Source organism: Bidens hawaiensis, unplaced genomic scaffold (assembly GCF_021521415.1).
Source record: "Bidens hawaiensis isolate Kalapana, Puna unplaced genomic scaffold, B.hawaiensis_p1.1 tig00005142_1, whole genome shotgun sequence".
Lineage (NCBI taxonomy): Eukaryota > Viridiplantae > Streptophyta > Magnoliopsida > Asterales > Asteraceae > Bidens > Bidens hawaiensis.
The window spans coordinates 1441011-1458400 of NW_027491327.1; the positions used below are offsets into that span (position 1 = coordinate 1441011).

At 40.2% G+C, this 17390-nt stretch overlaps 1 protein-coding gene across 1 annotated transcript in view; it reads right to left on the reverse strand.

Moving 5' to 3' along the window:
* LOC143629058 (uncharacterized) overlaps positions 1–17390 on the reverse strand; it is a 134132-nt gene that overhangs the window by 53457 nt on the left and 63285 nt on the right. The window lies entirely within an intron of this gene.

Sequence of the window (17390 nt, forward strand, 5' to 3'; positions counted from 1 at the left end):
ATTTTGCCTCGGTTCGGTTATTTCAGTTTTGGTATTTTCAGTTTTTCAGTTTTGGATCGATTTTTTAACTGGTGCAAGGTGCAGGTTTGTAAATATTATGCAATCGATCTGAATGTGTAACATGCTACCTGTGCTTCTAATGTCGCTGATCTCATAATTTTTTAATTAGCTCAGATGATCTAATTTTGCTAAACTAATCACAGATCGCTTGCTTCTATGCTCAAAGCTTCTTTTATACATAAAATTTCTGTTCTATTTAAACTTACGAACACAGTTTGACCATCATGGAAAGTCAAACTAATGTGATTTTCTTTGAATTTAATCTAATTTCAAACATTATATTATACTTATTTCTGGCTAGCGCATGTTTAAACATTTCTTGCAAGATATTTGTTTCTCTTATCCTAACTAAACAAAAAAAATAACTGGATGAATAACTTAAATGATCTTGAGATTATTGATTTTAAGATAATCTTAACCTGCAAAATTCTTTGCTATAATCACTGATTTTGTCAGTCTATATTTTCTTTTCTGTTCTAGGATCTATTAGGTAGGCCAATGCAAAGAAACAGTGGACGCCGGACGGTCCTCAGAAATGAAAGTACTTGCTCGTATGCCAAGAGACAACAGGTCCACGACTTTTAACACTTTTCTGTTGAACATTAGTATTAATGAATCTTCTTGTAAGTTGATATATGTTTTGGATAAATGCACGGAACACTATGTTTTCTTTTTCGTTTGAACTTAATAATGTTTTCTTATAAAGTTTTACACATAAGAATAAGTTTGACTTTCATTAGTCAAACATTACAAGTTTGATTGACTTTGACTATAATTACCTCCCTCTTTCCTATTTGCGTGTAGAAGTAACTTAATAGATTTTGCTTAGCCTCTTTAACTTGACAATAAACAACCACTTTGGGAATCGTGCACATGAGCGTATCGATACCATACCAATATAAGATGACATGTTTGACCCGGTCCTTAAATGTGCTTCTGCATATCGTTCAACTAACGGGTCTGGACCAGGTGGGTTTATGCGGTCACCGGGTGGAGTAGTCCCCGTTTTGTCGACTTCATATGGAATCTTTTGGAAGAAATCGACAGTCAGATATGAAGACTCCTTTTACTCTCGTCACAAAACTTTTCCAATGCTTTACCTGCAGCATCAGCGAGAGCCGATTGCAGGGTCGGAAACCGCCTTAATTCCTGTTTTTATAATATTATAAAGTACTTAATAATAGTAAAAGAGTTCGACCTCAGTTTCTGCAACTGATGAAGATAATTCATATACCCCTGTATCATACAAAATCGATTTTCATGTGTGAAAATTCAAAAATTTAAGCGGATTCTTCAACTTTTCAAGAAAATGTAGATGCTAAAAATGAAATTGATAAAAGCTAAAAATTTCAAAACTTTTTGGTGTTAAGTTTGAAAAGAAATTCCACATCAAATTTGGGTTAGAAAAAACAATATGTTTGACCTCATAAAAGTCAAACTGTACTCTTTGGGATGAATTTGGATGAAGATAAAACCACAATGAATGTTCAAATCTTAATATTGCATTTGGTACAATTATTTTTTCATAGTGTACAATCTTAAATGAGGTTAACAACAAATAGAAGTGAGAAATGACATACCTTGCAATATCCAAAGCATAAGAAACAGCAGTCAATGGATCAAGTCTTCCTTTCTCTTTTAGAATATCATACAAACTTCCCTAAAAAAATCCCACATTTTTTTAAGTAAAACGCTAAATCAATGAACCCAAAAGTAAAAATACCCACATTTTTTAGATATTCCGTTAAGAAAATAAGCCGGTCCGAGTCTTTCAAAACACCAAGAAATTGCACTATGTTCGGGTGACGCAACTTTTGCCATAACGCAAGTTCCTTCAAAAACGCCTTTCTGTAAACATATTATAAAACAGAAGGTCAGATGACCAAATGAATACCACCGCCGGCTCAGTGAAGGATTCCGTGAAGATGGCACTGACAGCCGGCGGAGATGATGTTACAGTTGGAACAGTTGCCTCAACGGGATGAGCAACCGAACCAATGCTGCAAACAGGCGCAGCCGCCTGGGTCATCGCCTCGGGTAGGTTGACCAAACCTACCGTCATGGGTCCAGAGATGCTCCTTCCCGCTCCACTCTGGAATGCGGTTGTATCCACGCCTGCACGAAGACAAGATATATAAGTATGATGGCGGAAAGATATGCAGTTAAGCTGAATATAATTTATACTTACGAGTTTTCTTGAGCTTGAAGGTTCTGACAGGCGGGGACGAACCCGATGGAGCCGGGGTCTTCATGCCGGTCACCGTCGTCGTACTGGGCTGCCCGGAGGTGACAGCTGTCTCAACCTCCGGAACAGTGGTCTCACCATCACCAGGGTTCCCCACTGCCTCCTCGCTCTCGGTCTCCGAGTCAGACCGGTTCCCCTGATCGGCAGTGGAGGCAACCTTCGACTTGCCCTTCGCGCCAGCAGCCTTCTTCTTCCTCACGAAGAAAGGACCATCTGCGGATTCCTCATCAGAAGATGACAAAATTAGAGGAATTCCAGCAGAGGTTTGAGCATGGAGAGGGCGGGGGTTAAAGAAACCCTTACCTGGCCGCGTGGCGCTCAGAATCTCGTGGCCTGGCGGGTAGACCTCCACAAACCGATCCGCCGTTTACTCCAGGATGGGCAACTCGTTCTCATCAAGAGCACGAGTACCTAGCCGAGCGGGACCACCGCTCTCACGCGGTTGCAGAAGCGACTGCAAGTTGTTTCCCTCTGAAAATAAAAAGAAAGAAATGGTTAGAGCAAAAACCCTAAATTAGCAAATAATATGAAGCATACCGTAAGGGATAGAGTTCAAACCGTATTCGAGGACGATGGGAATCTGTGGCGCCTCTGCCCCAGCACCTTTCCACACCCGGCTCATACCGAGCATCACCATCCCAGACTCAGCAAATCGGTAAACCGGAGTCTGGATCCGGGAGATCTTGGTAAACCATTCCGCCTCCTGGTAGTTGGAGGCGTGAAGGTTGGGGAGTGCTCTCCCGTTCTTGAATGTCATCGCAATAGGGACGACACGGGCAGAGATATAGAAGAACTCCCGCTTCCAAGACCGAAGACTGCGCTCGGTAGCACAGATCTTCAAACCCTTGATCCGAGTGACCAAGGTGTACCAGCCTTGGATGCACCTCCAAGAGTAGAAGGTCATCAGGCGGTCGACGCGGGGCTCCACACCCAGAATGAGGCACACCCATTCAAAATGGCGGATCTTGGCGATCGCCATTGGGTGTACCTCCGTCAAGTGTACACCGTGTTTCTCCAAAACACGGTACACAAACTTCGTCAATGGGAACCTGAGATTCCCATAGATGAAGAATGCAGCATACACCCCTATCTTGCCCTTAGGGGCATCGTACACCGTCTGGTGAGGCTCAGGAAACTCAGGCTCGAGAATGAACTTCTTGACGATGTACTGATAAAGGTCGACGGAAAGAGCACACTGGCACTCGCCAGCAGTACTCTTATCGTCCTTGTCAGAAGTGGACGTTGGGTTCTCGATATACACGTCGGACTCTTCGGCGGTGACTTCTGGATCGTGAAGGGAAGACATGTTGGGGATGGAAAGAAGAACGATTTCAGGAGAATGCTCGACAAAAGTTAGAGTATTCGCCGGAAATCGCTTAGAAGAAGAAGGAAGTGAAAGTGTGAGTTGAGATGCATCCTCTCCTCCCTTTATATACTCATCGCAATGAATGCGATGAATTTAATGCGGAGGAGAGAGGAAAGCGCAGGAGCAATGAGAAGATGACACGTGAAAAGCAAGCTGGCAACAGCTGTCGACAGGAAGCGTGCCGTAAGGACGCGTGCCGTAAAATTCGCGCCCACGCGCCCGAAAACTCGCGCCCACACGCCTGAAAAAGCGTCTGGAATGACCATATAATGTCACGTCGCCATAACTTCCTGCATGTCCTGAAACTGTCAGAAGAAACCGTCGGAAGACGCTAACGTCCCTTCAACAGTTTGGACTGTTGTTATCCTTTCACCAACTCTTCGAATTTCAAAAAGATTCAAAAAGACTCAAAAATAAGATGGAATATACCCCCTTACCTTGGGAAGTAAAAAACCATAAGACAAGTGCGGGTACAGTGTCAAGGCGAAACCCTTCACATACTTAGCACTTGCAGGGAATTGAAGCCAAGAAGGATCTTATGGGCCGTGCTTGCGGAAAGGGAAATAACACCTCCGCATAGCGGGAACGTTGAGAACTAGCTTGTTTGAAACTTCAAGGCGGAATTGGTGGTTTAACATAACTGATCACTATGTCCAAAACTACCAAAACCTCGTGGAGAGCCTATACAAGTGAAACTTAACGCTCCCGACTTGTGGAGAGGTTAAACACCTACCCGCATCATAACCAAAGATCAGGCAGAAAAGTCGGGAATTTCTGCAAGTGACATTAGGAAAACAGCGGGAAGAATTCCCACGGAAAACCTTAAAAAACAAAAACCTCTTTCAAAACCCCTTGCTTAAAGTCCAAAAGTTCACCTCACTAATTCATGAGAAGAACAATGGACTGGGGGGACTTGAAGAGGTAGGTCCCCGCAAAGCCCAGTTGGACCCGCAAGACACACGAGGGCATCTGTGGAGTACAAGCAGGTCCACGCGCTGTTGTAGCTAAGCTAAACAACGCGGGATACTTTTGGCCGGGGATGCATACGGATGCGCTGGCATACATTATAAAGTGTAGGTCTTGCCAACTCTACGCACCCAACACACATCGCCCGAAGAATGAACTTGTTCCAGTCACCTCTTCATGGCCATTTCAGAAGTGGGCCATCGATGTGACATGCCCATTTCCCACAGCAGCAGGGAACGTTCAGTTTCTAGTGGTAGCCATCGACTACTTCACCAAGTGGATAGAAGCAAAACCCTTAGCCCAAACAACCGCAAAACATATCAAAAAATTTATTTGGGAATTTATTATTTGTCGTTTTGGACTTCCACAGAATTTGGTGAGCGATAACGGCACCAACTTTGCTGACAAGAAGCTACAAAAGTGGCTGGAAGAACTTCAAATCACCCACACCTTTACCTCAGTGGCGCACCCGCAGGGTAATGGTGAGGTGGAAAGAGCAAATAAGAGCATCGTCGACGGCATAAAGAAAAGACTCTTGGAACACAGATCCGGCTGGGTGGACGAAGTTCCACACGTTCTTTGGGCAAACAGAACGCTGAAAAAGGCAAGTACGGGAGAAACCCCGTTCAGCCTCACTTATGGCACTGAAGCCATGGTCCCGGTCGAAATTGGTCTACCCTCACCAAGGGTCTTGACTCAGCCAGAAGACAATGATGCAGAAAGACGGTTAGACCTTATGCTAACCGAAGAACGCAGAGACTTAGCCGCAGCGCGTGAAGAGAATTACAAGCGACAAATGCAAAAATACTACAACACGCGGGTAAAACTCTGCAACTTCAATGTAGGAGACTACATATTGCGTAACAACGAGGCTTCGAACCAAGAGCGCCCAGGAAAGTTGGTCCCGGTCTGGGAAGGACCATACATTATCAAAGAAGTTTTGGGAAAGGGCGCATACCGGCTCGAAAGGCTCGATGGCACCCCCATCCCAAGAACATGGAATGGAGCTCAATTACGCAAATGTTACATGTAGATCAATTCCAAACTTGTAAAGAAAAGGCCTAGAGCCACTTCTAATGGAAATGATTCTCCTTATCACATTGACGCTGATAGTCTTACATCTACTTATGATCTGACCACACTGATATGCCGGTATTCACCGCATAAATATGTGGGAAAGTAAGTCGTTGCGTGTGGAAGGCGGCAAAACCCGCATAAACACAAAAAACGGTAAAAATTTCTAAGGAAAAGATGAGGAAAACCTTCACGCAGGTCAGTTATAGGTGAAGTTTGGTCATCCCACTAAATGAAAGTGACGGTTCTACCCGCACAATCATGATAGAGGAAACTGAACATTAACCTATTGACAACCACGCGTCGAAAGGTTAACTTATTCAAAACACTTAGAAAATTTCTAAAAAGATGAGGAAAACCTTCACGCAGGTCAGTTATAGGTGAAGTTTGGTCATCCCACTAAATGAAAGTGACGGTCCTACCCGCACAATCATGATAGAGGAAACTGAACATTAACCTATTGACAACCACGCGTCGAAAGGTTAACTTATTCAAAACACTTAGAAAATTTCTAAAAAGATGAGGAAAACCTTCACGCAGGTCAGTTATAGGTGAAGTTTGGTCATCCCACTAAATGAAAGTGACGGTCCTACCCGCACAATCATGATAAAGGAAACTGAACATTAACCTATTGACAACCACGCGTCGAAAGGTTAACTTATTCAAAACACTTAGAAAATTTCTAAAAAGATGAGGAAAACCTTCACGCAGGTCAGATATAGGTAAAGTTTAGCCATCCTACTAAGTGAAAGTGACGGTCTTACCCGCACAATCACGAAAGAGGAAGCAAAACTTTAACCTATTATCTGCCACGTTGAAAGGTTAACTTACCCAAAGTACTCAAGAAATTGCTAAGTTAAACTAAAATATGCGATGAATTTAATGCGGAGGAGAGAGAGCGCAAGTGCAATGAAACTATGACACGTGGAAAGAGCAAGTTGGCAACAGCTGTTGAAAGGACGCGTGCCGTAAAATTCGCGCCCACGCACCCGAAAACTCGCGCCCACGCGCCTGGAAAATAGTCTGGAATGACCATATACTGTCACGTCGCCATAACTTCCTGCATGTCCTGAAACTGTCAGAAGAAACCGTCGGAAGACGCTAACGTCCCTTCAACAGTTTGGACTGTTCTTATCCTTTCACCAACTCTTCAAATTTCAAAAAGATTCAAAAAGATTAAAAGATTCAAAAATAAGAGGGAATATACCCCCTTACCTTGGAAAGCGAGAAACCATAAGACGAGTGCGGGTACAGTGTCAAGGCGAAACCCTTCACATACTTAGCACTTGCAGGGAATCGAAGCTAACAAGATACCTTGGGAAACAAGAAACCGTAAGACAAGTGCGGGTACAGTGTCAAGGCGAAACCCTTCACATACTTAGCACTTGCAGGGAATTGAAGCCAAGAAGGATCTTATGGGCCGTGCTTGCGGAAAGGGAAATAACACCTCCGCATAGCGGGAACGTTGAGAACTAGCTTGTTTGAAACTTCAAGGCGGAATTGGTGGTTTAACATAACTGATCACTATGTCCAAAACTACCAAAACCTCGTGAAGAATCTATGCAAGTGAAACTCAACGCTCCCGACGTGCGAAGGGGTTAAACACCTACCCGCATCATAACCAAAGATCAAGCAGAAAAGTCAGGAATTTCTGCGAGTGACATTAGGAAAACCGCGGGAAGAATCCCCACGGAAAACCTTAAAACTAAAAACCCTTTTCAAAACCCCTTGCTTAAGTCCAAAAGTTCACCTCACTTATTAACAATTCATGAGAAGAACAATGGACTGGGGGGGACTTGAAGAGGTAGGTCCCAGCAAAGTCCAGTTGAACCCGCAAGACACACCTTAAAATTTTTTTTTAATGTTATTCGTATGTGAGAATTCCGATTTCCCCCTTTAAAATTGGTGTTAAGCCCCCTATCACCCCCACATGAAAAAAAATTTCAAGATCCGCCATTGTATTATATATAGACGTGGATGCAAACAAGAATGAAAATAAATAGAAAAACATCAATATCATTACCAATTTCTTGGGTTGGATTTCAGGTTACGGATAAAAAGGAGGACAGGAAAGACGTTCATTTTCAACTGGTTAAGTACATAGTAAAAATATTATAATAAGTGTACACATAGTAAATATTAGACTATCTCCAATGCACCCCTTAAGTTGCATGCCCTTATTAGCCTTTACATGCCCCTACATTGAAGAATTATGCCCTTATATGTTTGAAGTAACCAAGCCTTCCACAAGGGCTTTGGTTTTTGTTGTTTTTGTATATGAGTGGGCCCAATTGAAAAAAAAGTTTTATTTAAATATTGTGTATAGTGCGCATGTGATGAGGTGAAAACGAAGAATGGTAAAGATATTTGCAGAATTAAAGATGAAATGAGAGTTTTTAAGGATTTGTAAGGACATGACGTTGTAGGTGATGTGACACCTAAGGGCTCTTAAGGACGCCCATTGCATTGTGGATAGTCTTATTACATATAAAAGTTATAATAAAATAAAGTAATGTATATTTATTATATGTATATAACTAATATTGCAAATATATATATATAAATGATTAAGGAAAATTGGAAATAAATAATCCCACCTTTTGTGTATTGGCCGATAATAATCTCACCTTTAAAATTCACTAGCAACGGTCCCACCTTTTAACTATTTTTGTCTCACTGGTCCTCTGTTAAAAAATACTTAGCGTCGTTATGTTATTTTCCCTAGTTTCAAACCGATGTTTTAGGGCTTTTGATTTTTGTTATCTCGAAACGGTGATTAAAATGGCTTGATTTTTGTTAATTAGTAATTCAAGCACCCGAATTGAAACATTGTTTCGTCGTTTGGATCACCATTTCGATATAAGTTTTACATCGGTCGACTCGTATCGTTCTTCCTATCAAAAGCCCTAAAACATCGGTTTGAAACTAGGGAAAAAACATAACGACGTTAAGTATTTTTTAACGGGGGACCAGTGAGACAAAAATAGTTAAAAGGTGGGACCGTTACTAGTGATTTTTAAAGGTGGGATTATTATTGGCCAATACACAAAAGGTGAAATTTTTTAATTTCCAATTTTCCAATGATTAAATATTTGTATGGTAAATGAAATTAAAAGAATTGAACAAATTCTTTAAATAAAACGAGTAGAATTCGAGTTTAGAGCTTATAGCTATCATAAAATTTGTAATTTGAAAAACATTATATTTGACAAATATAATAGCGTGTGGTAATCAAAGCAACGTGTTATGTAGTTTATCTACCTATACTATTAAAACAATACATTCTATGTCCACAAGTCGGACCTTATTAAAGCAATACGTTCTACGCCCATGTGTCATGTTAAGGATGTCCACATGTCGTGCCTTTGGGGGGCTGTGCAAAAAAAGTTATGGGAATCAAGGGCTCACTATGGCGTTGAACAAGGTTATGAATAAGATGAGAGATTAGAGTGTTAGAAAGGAAATTATAACCCATTTACCCATATGATTTTGACCCATGACCCATGGATAACTAAGATGAATGAGAATAGATTAGAAGAATAGAGAGAGAAATATTTGCCAAGAATGAATGTGATACTGTCACATCACTCTCATTATTTTCTCTTATTAGTATAATTAGATTAGATTATTATAGAGAGGAGGAGGGGTAGAGATCGACCCAAATTGACTTGGGATGAAAGGATTAGACATGATTTGCTAGACTGTCACCTCTATGAGGACATGATTGAAGATAGAAATTCTTGAAGACATAAAATTAAGATTAAAAATTTGTTAAAATTGAGTCTTAGGGACTTTGCTCGAATGTTTTTTAGCGCTAAATGATATATTATTGTAATACTTTTTAAATTATTATTTTATTCCCCATTAGTTATTACTATTATCACTATACTTATTTATCTAGTTATTACTATGACTATAATTATTATTATTACTATTGCCCATTTTTATTGTATTATTTTGTTTTTTCTTTGCTACATAGAGGTATAGTGGTTGGACTTTGCGTTTCTTTCATTCAGTTTAAAGGTAAGGATTTTGAGTCAGGATCTCTCTAGAAGCAGCCTCTTTATTTTTCAGGATAAAGGTAAGGTTTTCTTACATACCACCCTCCCCAGACCCTACTAATAACTTTGTTATCGGTATTATTTTCTTTACTGGGTATGATTGTTGTTGTTTGTTATAGATTATATTAGATTAGATTTTAATAATCTAAATTATTAACCATTAGTTAATATTCTAACAACCTCAACTTTTAATTATGATACCAATAATAATCCTAATCTAACATATTGTTAACTTCGTTTATTTCTGATGAAGTGACATGTGATGTAACTATAGCTTTGATTTATTTAATTTATTTGGATTAATTTTTAGTTAGAAATAAAGGTTTTGTGAAACTTTAGTATTTGGATTAATTTTTATTAAGAAAACACAAGGTTACATGAAATCATCATCATCGTACTCAGTAAATCCCACCAATAGCAAAGCTATGGTATGATCTGAGGAGGGTAAAACGTAGACAGCCTTACCTCTACCCCGTAAAAATAGAGAGGCTGCTTCCGGTGAGACCCCCGGCTCGACAGCAGTTTTGCATCAAGCCTTGCGCATAAGGCACACAACACTCAACCACCGGGACACCGGCTGATTGGTGCGTGTACCCTTGTCTTTCAGCTATCAACGCCACCACATGATGCCTGATTAACCTTCCACTACTTTTAACGTTATTTTCACAATATTAGTAAAATAACGTCAAAATTAGTGCAATTTAACTTTTTCCCACCCGATGGTTCACACGTATATACATTATATCGGCGCCCCGCAAGTAGGGCGGTCACAAGGTTACGTGAAACTTGGGGACAAAAAAATAAAACAGCTAAAAAATAAGACACAAGGTAAAACACAAGATGCAAGTTAAACCACTGAACCAAGGCCTTACACTTTGACTCAAAACCAAGGCCATTGATGATTATACACAAAGCCTACCAACAAAATAAAAATAATATTAAAACAGATTTAAACTGCATTAGCTTTCTTTCACGTCAACTTCATCTTTGCAATTTACCCAACCTTCAACAAGACCTGAAATCCGCTCTGAAAACTCATCTAACAATGCGCATTTTTCTCTTTCTGCCTCAAGCTCCCAATTAACCTGCTTGAGCTTCTCTTGCATGTTAAGGCACTCCCGATTAACCTGCTTGAGCTTCTCTTGCATGTAGACCTGTAAACGAACTGAACGTTTGGTGAACCCTTCATGAACCGTTCAGCGGGAAGTTCGTTTAGGTTCGTTTATTTAATAAACGAACGAATATGAAAACATGTTCCGTTCGTTCATTAATGCTGATGAATATTCGTTTATGTCTGTTTATTTATGTTCGCTTATGTATTAATATAAAATAATTAAATATTATCTGAATGAGTCGTCTACTTTTGCTGAATTTCATATTTGCGATACCTCTCTATCCTATCAAGCAAACGGGACTCTCTCTTTGCGTTTTTTTCATACCAGCTAGTGACCACTTTCGGGACATCCACACTTGTCTGACCTACATCATAATGGTCACTCAAAGACTCACCTGATTCTGTAATATCAATCGTTTTTTCGCGTCCTTGAGTGGTGGTGTCATCACTAGACAACTGACTCTCATCACTAGAAACCACCACAACATCCGGGCCTGTATCAACCTTCTTCTCAATATACGTCAGCAAGCCCATTTCTACATTAACACCAATCAAAGTGTCTCACATACATAAAAATTAAGGCTGCAATCGAACTGAACAAGGCATTGTTCATGTTCGTCCATTAAGCTTTCTATATTGGACAAGCGAACGATTCACGAACAGCAAACTGAACGAAATTTCTTGTTCGTTTGTTAAGGAAATGAACTTATTCATGAACGATTCACTAACACAAACGAACAAACACAAATTAAGACAAAAAAAGTTGTATTTGATTTGGCTAACCGATAATGTGCAGTGTCAATGGTTCGGTCCGAACATTTGATCCGAACAAACACAAATTAAGACAAATTGTGGTGCTGTTTTTTATAACATTTATATATATTTTGGTTCTATAGTTAATAATTTTGCTTAAATCTATAAAATTTACATGAAAGAATAGAAAAATCATAAAAAAATCTTTAATGAACAAACATAAGCAAGCAACCATTAACGAACATAAAAGGATGAAATCGAACAAAAATTGAACGAACATTGCCTCCTTTTGTGTTTGGTTTCATGGTTTGAGGCCTTGTATATATTGAACAAAATAAAAGATGCAATCTAATTTTGTCTATTCAAATTGCTTGGTGGTTACTAATTATTAAGAAGTGAAATATTAGTTAATGGGAAATGCTTAAACTAAATGAATCTGCACACATTGAATAAATTAATTGTCATAAATTAGATCATGTAAGTTTAGAATTTTAGATTGAACAAAATGCAGTAAAATAACTAGGTCATGTAGTTAATATTGCATTACCTTCATTTTGGGCATGTATCTTCGGATCGGCAGCATCCGATGATATTCTAAGAACATCTGCATTAACATGACATTCACAAAATGACCAAAAAAAAATGTAACATAAGTTACTGAGACAGGAACTCACCGCCAATGGAGGATAAACTTAAATCTATAAGTTCCTCCGCAAATGTATCCACAGAGCAAGCTGGAGTTCTCTCCACCGCTGAAGGGCTGCCACTCGAGGCAGTACAACGTAAGCACTCTTCAATCTGGGAAAAAAAAAGAAAAGAAAAATGATAATTAAATGGATTTACTCTAAATAAATAAAAGCGTGTACGTATTACTTACACCAGTACTGGAAGTCAGTTCACTTGGCTATTAATCTAACTTATAAACCATAAGTTGTAAAAAAAGACGAAAAAGACGGAGACAGTTGTTCATCCCTATTAAGGTTGTACAATTTTATTTTTCGACCTGATCGATCACGGTAACAAAAGCATTTGACTTGGCTATTAATCTAACTTATAAACCATACCTCCAAAACAGGAGCAGCACCGGTGAAACAATGTTGACCGATAGCGCCACCCTCTATCCACGCTTTCGTCTTTCTCATAGAGGAATGCAGGTGATCCGTTGTCGCTTTCGCCCAGTTGACCGTTTCACATGCATCAAGATCATCAACCAACCGCCACATTTTCTTGCGCGGCTTCTGGGGGGTTGTGCCACACAAGAGCACTTGCTCTATAAGCTAGTATGACATCAGCTTTCTAAATTGTTGTCTGCTCTCATCATCATCAACAGGCATACGGCTCAAAATGTCCTTTAAATCCGAAACCGTTATAGTTTCTTTTTTAGGACCGATAACAAACTTCGCTCTTAGTTCCCATATAAACGAAGGAAATTCTTCGTTGAGATTTGAGCATTGCTGCGAATATTCTTCATAGGCGATCCCTGTATCTTCCATACCAATGATGTCGGCTACCTCTTTGGAGCAAAAGCCAAAACACGCCCCGTAGTCCAACACCAAAAGCTTCCTTGAAGCATTGTAGTAGTTGCATAATGCTTCAACAAGCGTTCCCAAACTTTCCCTTTTGTTGGTTACCGATGAAAGGCTACCAAAAACTGAATCCTTCATCAAATCAACTTTGTTCCCTAAATTTAACTGGGTTATTTTTTGTAAGTTGGAACTTGGTTTAATAGATTGACTCTGTTTTGGCTTACTAGTCTCCATTGTTAGGATTAAACTCAAACACGAAACCGAACACACACACGAAAGCAATAAACGAACACGAGGATTTAACGTGGTTCGGTCTAAACTGACCTACGTCCACGGGTGGCAACTAGATATTCTTTATTGAGTGACGAAAGATTACAAGTACATAATGTTGTTTATATAGAGACTGAACTAGGGTTAGTAAGTTATTATGCAAGAAATCTAAACCGGGCCGGGCTTCGGTCTGGCCACCCTACACCCATCTGCCCTTTGGACTTCAAATAATAAATCGGGCCAACAAAAGGCCTACGAAACCCAACAATCTCCCACTCGGAGGCCTTGAATACTCTCGTCTGCACTCCTGATTGTACTTCTGTAATCTGAACATTAAACTTCTTCTAGTTGCCACCGCCTTCTCATCAATTAACCTGAAGGCCCGTTGAAGCTCCCCGGAGCTCCAACACGTCAGTCACGGCTGAAACTGCCCCTGACTCGTTCTCTGTCCCTACCGGCTCCCACTGTAACAAACTACCGGATCCTGAGATAACCTGAGAACAAACACTCTCCATATTCAGCAAGTAATTCATTGGAGAGACTTTTAAAGCTGGAATACTGGTTTTCTTAATCCACTGTCGACCTGGAACTGTAACTGAAACACAACCTGTGCTCCCACTGTCACGATGTCCCCCAACTGATTTAACCTTCCTAGCTCGTTCATCCTGAATCTTCACTTTGGCTATGGGTTTGTTACTTGCAAAACAAACCTTCTTCTGCCCACGAGATTCTATGAACCGGATTTTGTCTTTCACCAAAACTGGATCCACTCCTTTCGATGACACGCCGACCATATACAATGAACCCATTTTCGTGCCACGAGCAACCACAAGATTCCCTTTGACTACTTTCCACTGCTCATTCCCGAACTTAACATCGTGCCCCTGGTCATCCAACTGCCCAACTGAAATCAAACGTTTCTTCAAACTTGGAATAACCCTCACGTCTTTCAAAGTCCAAGAAGTACCGGCTGAAGTTATCAAATCAACGTCTCCCATACCCGTAACCTCTAAAATATCATCATTCGCTAGTCGAACCTTTCCAAAATCCCCAAATTTAAGATTCTTCATCGTTTCACTACAGTGAGTGGCATGAAACGATGCATCAGAATCCATCACCCAAGCATCAACGCTACTCTCAACACTACAAACCAAAACCTCATCACTACTGACCCCGTCATCTGTGTCGTCTTATGTAACGTTCACCTCTTTCTTACCATTCGGACACTGATTCCTGAAGTGTCCTTTCTCTTTACAACCCAAACATTCAATATCCTTACGAGTCTTAGACTAACTCCTCTTCCTGCTCCCACTGCCTCACTGTTTTCCCCTATCTCTACCTTCTGTGACTAGCATATTGCCTGATGATTCACCTGAACTTCTGCGTCTTGAATCTTCTCCCAGAATCAGATCTCGAATCCCGTCGAAAGTAATATTTGTAGACGAACTACAAACTGCAGTCACTGTTTGCGACCAACTGTCGGGCAAAGAGGATAATAACAAGAGGCCTTGAACTTCATCATCAAACTTAAAGCGGGACAAGATCGAATTAAGATTATTGATATGCGTTGTAACTGACCCACCCTCTTTCATTCTTGTTGTCACTAGCTCTCGGATAAGATAGACTTTATTCGCTGCCAAAGGCTTCTCATACATGTTAGATAGTGCTTCTATCCTACCATGTGCTGTGGTTTCTTTCATGATGTTAAACGCCACATCTTCCGACAACGACAAAGTAATACAAGCCCTGGCTTTCTTGTCTAACTTCTTCCAATCTGCTTCTGACATCTTTTCTGGATTTACATCCTCAAGCACTACATCTAAATCTTTCTGACAAAGTAGCGCCTCAATCTGCATCTTCCACCAACCAAATTTCTGTCCATCAAACTTCTGTATAGAAACATTTCCGTCTTCTGCCATGACAATGACTAAACGAAAAACTGGATAAAAACAGAGACAGACACAGCAATGGCACGGGCCTGAACTTAACGGCTGTTCTACTGAACTCTGTTAAATAATCAACCTATTTAAACGGCAGCGGAAATACGAACTGTAAATCAGAAACTGAAACTTTAAACTGAAACGATAAAACCTGACAAACGCGGTTGACACTGATTATCTGTTTCTTTAAACAATTTCTTCTGACCTGACAACGGTTATTCAAATAATAGGATCTTGATTCAAACGTTCGTGGCTCGTACTTTGCAAAATATGATCTCCACCCAAAACAATATATATATAATACCAATATATATTATTGTTGCCAATACCAAATTAAATTAAAAAAGAAACATGTACCAAACCTCAAAAAGAAAGTAATAAATTCTGGTCCACACTTACTCCTTGTGTTCACAGCCCAGATTTTCCCTTTTTCTTTTTTTTTTCAAAGCCTAATATAGGCACTATTCAACCTGGTCAAATAAAAAAATGAGGCTCGATCTAACCTTCCTGTTCACACACTTCTTCTTTGTCCTTGATCTTTTGATCATTGGCAAATCAACAAGGGATAGCGACGGTGCAAACGGCGATTACCGGTGGTGGCGAACGGTGGTGCAAGCAAAACTCCGACGCGGCGGAACCCTAAACGGCAGCGGTGGAAACTGCCGACTGCTGTAGCTTTCGAATGGAACCAACAACCAACAAAAACGTAGATCGACGAGCTGGGTTTAGTAGCGGCGTAACAACTGCGTAAACCCTAACGGCGATCGGAAAACCGTAGGCGGCGGCGGAACCCTAGCGCAGTAGGGTGGCGGCGGCTGGATGGTTTGGCGGCGACTCGGCTGGTTCAACGTGTTCTTCGCGTGATCTGAACCTAAGCTCTGATACCACTTGGTAGGATTAAACTCAAACACGAAACCGAACACACACACGAAAGCAATAAACGAACACGAGGATTTAACGTGGTTCGGTCTAAACTTACCTACGTCCACGGGTGGCAACTAGATATTCTTTATTGAGTGACGAAAGATTACAAGTACATAATGTTGTTTATATAGAGACTGAACTAGGGTTAGTAAATTATTATGCAAGAAATCTAAACCGGGCCGGGCTTCGGTCTGGCCACCCTACACCCATCTGCCCTTTGGACTTCAAATAATAAATCGGGCCAACAAAAGGCCTACGAAACCCAACATCCATATCTTCTGCTTTTGCTACCTATAATAAATTGCATTTTTAACAAGAACATCATTAATAAAAACATAAATAAATGATTAAAAAGGCAGATGTATAAATCGAATGAAAATATATCATTCAAACCCCAAGGTAAAGAGAAAAACATAACATAGCTATTTGTATTATATGACAGAATCATTCATTCTAACTCGAAACTTACAACATTAATTCGATTTAAGGAACATGAACACTCTATTATTCTATTCTAACTCAAAAGATACCTTTCTAAGTAACGAATTGAGCATACATACCGTTGGATCAAGAAATGGGCGGTTAAATTAAGCTCTTTTGAAAGTTCAAGTGTAATGGAGAAGGAGAAGAGAAATGTGACTGATGGTTTATTCAATTTCTATTTATAAATTTCATTATTTCAATTAATTAATAAAAGTGTCTTTTCATTTCATTTATTTATTTATATTTTTTGTAGTTTTAAGAAAAAAATTTGAAGAGTCGGTTTTTTTTGTGTAGTGGTAGAAATTATGGGTTTTTTTTAATGGAAATACAAGTTTAAGCCTCACTTACAACGCTTTGAGGGGACATGGGTAAGGAAGACTGAGATCATTTCGATCCTGAGGCTGTTCACTATGGATGGGCTTTAATGCCGCTCCATGTCATCGCCACGTAAGAAATGGGGCTTCGAAGCCCTTCTCCATAACTCCCCGCTGTGGTTTAAAGCCCTTGAGCGTCGCAATATATATATACATATATATGTATGCAGGGGCGCAGCTTTAGAGGGACCCGAGTGACCCCGGTCACTGCCATTTTCTACGTTAATAGGGTAA